The sequence below is a fragment of the Pinus tabuliformis genome, chromosome X (assembly GCF_031772625.1).
Source record: "Pinus tabuliformis cultivar Carrire ecotype Pingquan chromosome X, CPIR1, whole genome shotgun sequence".
NCBI lineage: Eukaryota > Viridiplantae > Streptophyta > Pinopsida > Pinales > Pinaceae > Pinus > Pinus tabuliformis.
The window spans coordinates 550599508-550605233 of NC_142308.1; positions in this window are offsets into that span (position 1 = coordinate 550599508).

The following is a 5726-nucleotide window of genomic DNA, read 5'->3' on the forward strand; positions in this document are numbered from 1 at the left end:
ACAACTCCTGGAGCTTCCTTCTCTAATTTTATCAACCCGGTAGTTCGTAACAAACTTGGAAGCGACGGTGCTGTATGCACAAGTACTATCTCTTGCCGCAGCTGTCACTTGGTCAGCTGGCACAAGTCCGCTAGGGGCTCAAGCCAACTTCTATGAGCTCTTAGAAGAAGCTTTTTAACTGATGGATGAAAGCTAACTCAAAGGAAGCTAATCTACTTGCGGAAAGAAACTGAAAGCCAAAAAGAAACACAAACCCTAGCAAATCCTAATTCTACCAGCTAGTCCTACTGATGCAAAGGAGAGAATGCAAACTACGAAAAGAGATGCCATTACTTCTAGGAAGGTAAAATGCATGTGCCTAAGTTATCACTATCTGAAGAAAACATCTTTTTGTATTTTTGATTAAGGTATTAGAATTATCATGCATGTGCTTTCAACTGGCTTTTCACTGTGCAAGGATGGATCAAGGAGGAGGAATGCTTGGAAAAGGTTGGGATGGTACAGAGAGGGTCTAAGGGATCCCTAACATTCTTTCCGAGAGTTTCACAAAGTCTAGATGCTATGCAACCGAGGTTATGGACTTCTACAGGAAGTCTGCAGGGGTTTCTACAGGATGTTCTGTAATTCTTCTACAGGATGTTTCGAAATGGGATTTTGGAGCATGGATGGAGGGAAAAAGATGGAGGAATGAGTATGAAGGTGAAATAGGGGTGTGAAGAGGTCTAGGACTTGGTGGATGAGGCTAAGGAGCAATTGGATTTGTTCAAGGATGGATGAAACGATGTTGCACAAGAAGATGAGAATCATGGCAAGGTAAGCGGATGAGGCAAATGTAAGGTAAGGGTTATAAGTGAAGGGTGAAGCAGGTAGGTTGGATGGAGTATGGGCAGGTAAGGAAGGATAACAGGTACTCTACAAGTGGTTTTTCAAACTGAACAAACAAAGACATGCAAGAAAACAAAGATCTAGTTATAAAACCTATGACCTAGTTACTTCACTCTAATCCGACCTAACAGCAAAAGGAAATGAACAGAAGTTTATTTGCAGTGAAACCATGTGAAACAACTATGAAACTAAGTGATCATAAACCTAAGCATGCATCCAAACTGATATCAAGTTCTACGAACGAGATTCAAACACTAATGATTGCATGGTGAAGCAAAGAAAGTGTTTTTGTTTGGGACAACATGGTTACTTCAACTCCAGCCCCTGATCCAATAAGGAAGAGGTGAAACCAAAAGCGTTTGCTGACCCTTTTTTGGAGCTTTTTCCTGTTATTATCCTACCAATATATTCTAAACATAAACAACTACTTTAACCATCAAAATAAATCTAAATAACGAAGCAAGATCTAAATCTAAATAGCAGATTTTATTTTAAGAACGTAGCAAACACATAAAGATAAACGAAGGAGGTACTAGGCGCTTGAGATGGGCCCAACCCCAAAAGCTACAGCCTCTCAAGAGAGATTTAGAGCTGGTGCAAACTGGATTCATCTTTATTGATCAAGAATGAAGAGTTACATCAAAACTGTCCACAAGGAGAGCTTGAGAATGAGCTGAAAGCAAAGCTAATCTATTGCATACAAATCGAATTACAAAATGACTACAACAAGGCTACGAAATGACTAACTAGTAGCTACTATCTACTGGCTAACTAGCTAACATCCACTGGCTACACTGGCTAACCAAAATGAGGCCCTAAGCCTTCTTATTTATACAATTTGAGAACCCAACAGTCCTCCTAAAATTTAGGGACTCGGCTGCCCAAAACTTGGAGTTAACAACAGTCCTACTTGACTTGCTTGGCTGCCCTTGTGTTGATTGATTCGGTGGCCCTTGAACTCCGAGCTAATGGTGGAGAATTCGAGGCAAGGGCCCATAAATGAAGGGGACCCCTTCCTACAAATCCTCTAGCTTGTCTTCCCACGAATTTGGCTGCCAAGTGCTCATTAAGACCTTCAGTTTTGTCTCCAAATTGACCAAAAAGGCTACACAAAGCACCCATTAGACTTGTTGGCATAATGACTAACCAAATTCACTCTATTAGCATAAAAATAATAAAAAATATGCAATAAACCAATGAGAATGGTGGATTAAGTCAAATTAGGAGGTTGAATGAGCCCAAATAATTGTACATTTTTGGGGCTCATCAGCTGGTTAGCCAAATCTATCCATTGTGGCCTTCCTTCTCCTTCTTCATCGCAACAACCTTATCCTTCACCACGCGAGTACACTTCTGCTAGCCCTATTTATTACAACTTCATAGACTGTAATTTTGATTAATTCCACATCATACAAATAATCCTCATGACTTGTACCTAAAAATTACAAAAAAATACACCAAATAAATTTTATTGCTTCATGCACAAGTAATACAATCATTAAAATTCAGCCCATACCAAATATTACTTGTAGAAATATGGCATCCCATAGGATACTCCATTTATCTGAATCCTACAAATCACAATTTGTAAAATCATTAATTTCAAAGTGTCTATATGTTGTTTCCACCACTGCATTTGTACGATCCTTCCATTTCCATTAATTTTGCAGCAAGTCGCCCTGTACCATCCGACATGGTTTTGTACAAATCTCTATCATCCAATATTTTCATAATAGCTTTGTTCCATTCAAGTTGTGAACAATAATTATATATATATATATATATATATATATATAGTAAGCAAAGATTAAATATAACTTCAATAAGTATAGAGAGAAGGCGATACTATTTTGTTAAATAAAGTTAAAGTTTAATAGGTTTTGAAGTTTAATAAAAGAGACATTTTAAAAAATATTCAAGTCATAAAATTATTGAGAAAAAGAATATCTGTAAGTACAAAGGGGGTATTGTTATAGAAGGAAATAATAGGTTTTATAAAAGGTAAACGAGGGTCAATTTAAAAATAAAACCAAAAGAAAAAAGAAGAAAGAGACGTATTATATTTCGAAGAAGTAGCTACTCACATGAAGAATATATAAGTTTCATAAACAAAGTATTATTTGATGAAATTATGAACAAACGTAAAATGGAGTCAAATATTGAAGAGAAAGGAATGGAGTCTAATTTGGAAATGAAGGAAGATTTTCAGAAACTTCATATAACTATGCTTAAGTGCTATTTAGAATTAAGGGGACTCATGCAAGAAAAGTTATTGCTATTTCTATCTCTCTTGCTAAAAATAAAAATGATATAAACCCTAAAATTGCAAACCAATTAGTGATTCTTGAGTCAAATATAATCGAAAAAGTAGACCCCTTGGACAAAAAACAATATGACATAACAAATTTAAAATTAAATATTGAAGATTATACAATTATATCACAATTCTCTGTTCAATCCCTATGGAGAGATCAAGGTGATATTATTCTGTTTAAATTTGGGCAACTTCGAGATGAATTTCCCCAAAGGGAAACAAAGCTAGCCCAAAGGGAAAACCCATCTTTCCCTTAAGAAGAATTCAAATTAGTTAAAAAGAAAATTTTAAATTGGGTAAAGAAATATACTAATATTAATGTATGGGGCACTTCCCTCGCTAGTATTATTATGGCACAATTTGGGAAAGTAATTATTTGATTTCATATTGTTATATCCAAATTATTGAATTATTAGGCTTCCCTCCAATATTTGAAGTCGACTTCACCAAAAGAAAGGGCCACATTGACATCAAAGTCGCCCCATGAATTAATATAAATTAGGGTTTGAGGAAGCTCGTTTGGATCATCATAGTGAGAGGGGTGACTTTTGTGACTCGTATATATTATGGCATTGCTTCTTTTTTTATGGCCTGTATTTTATATGTGGTTCTCAATGATTCATTCTTTTGGTTCAGTTTCTACCATTGTCACATATTCTATAATGGGGCTCATATATCAAGGGCTCTACACTATGTCTCACATACAATGATCTCTTTCCTACAGATCACATCACAAATATCTATAGCTCATCAATTCCCTGTGGAGCTCGCTCTCTAGCTCATTGAACTCTGTTGTGGCACTCACATATATTTGAGCAACTCATTGCTGAGAAATCTGGGGCATGAAGATTAGGTGATTTCTCTTTCAATGATAACTACTTGTGATTGCTTTTTACTTCTTTAGATTAGGATCTTCTCTTTACTTATATTACTATAGTGTTCTTCTTCATCAAAAAACTACCAAAGCATAAAAAATAAATAGACAAGAGACACATAATATAGGCGACCATCTAGAGCCAAAACCTCTCCAACTTGAGAGGAAAACCCAAACGAATTCTTCTTCTTATAGAGACTTCAATTGACGAATACCAAGACCAAGACCAAGACCCTTAACAACAACCTCTCCAAGATCAAGTCACAAAATTGACTCCTTCTTCCTTGAGTCAACGATGGTCAAAATCCCTTCTGCTCCCACTATTTCGAATATCCTTTGGATTTCAGTCCCTTGATTTGAATCTCTACAATTCTCAGCTCTACTTCAAAAACCCTTAGCTATATCATATGAGAGAGAGTAACACCTTGTTTCCCTTCGCTCTAGATGGAGACTCTTTCTCCTTCAACTTAGCTTGAGAATCACCTTGTTTTCTCCCAAAATCTACCCTCTCAATATGACTATGGTATCTCGGTCCTTCCTGCAGTAGACACCACTAGATCCTAGCACGTGTGGAATGCACTAACCCAAAAAAGATTAGAAAAACAATTCGGTGATGATCCTCCTTACTTTACTTGGTGATGGGATTCTTCTTGAGATATCCTCACTTTTATTTCTCTTCTCCTTGCTTGTTCAAAACTGTGTCGTCAAATTGAGGCCCAGCTGCCCTATATATAGTGTTTTTCCCATCAAAATAAGTTGAAGTGAATTGGTGCCTGGGCCGACATGTCCTACTAGAATCTTCCTTAGACCGACTTGATGGAGAGCTTGTGACATGGTCTTGGAGGGTTGACAAATTTTATTTTACAATAAATTACATACCCAAATGGGTCTTCAAGGTTTGGCATTGACTCAATAGATTTTATGACATGATGACCAACCCTAAAGGCACACAATGGGAGCCTTAACTATAAAAATAAAATTCCTTGATCATGAAATCCATGACTCAAGTATTACAAAAATAATTTTATTTTCTTCTTTACATCAATTACATAAAATCATAATTACACATGTTATTATGAAGACTGAACCTGGTTACACTTTTCAACACTCCCTCTTAACTAGGGAGGTATTCATAATTTACACAAGGTACTTGTTCATTCTCAATCTGAAGAATTCTCATAAGAAGAGTCAGATTAACAACCCATCTATATAGAATCATATTATCCAACATTGTGGCATAGTAAGGTCTTGACTAACTGCTCTATTTGTCCACAATATTAGAGCTCATTTCTCATGAGACCAATGATGTATAGACTCCCTCATCATTGCCTCTCTCAGAACATACCCTACCCGGGTTCTCCAAGTTTGTTCCACTAGGACTATTCTTATATTGGATTCCCAATCCTCAAAGAATATTGGTCCTCTATGACTACTCTTATCTTGCATTCCCTAACTCATTCTCAAAGAGTATCAGATGCCATATGTTTACCCAATCCTCCATTCTATCTTCCCAAGTGAGGACAAGAATGATGTGTCTATCTCTCTCTCTCAACTTAGGTAGGACATCCCCATTCCATTGAAGGAATGTACCTAAGCTCCCTCTTAATTAGGGACTTGTCCAAGCTCCCTTTTAACCAGGGACTTGTTTCCAGT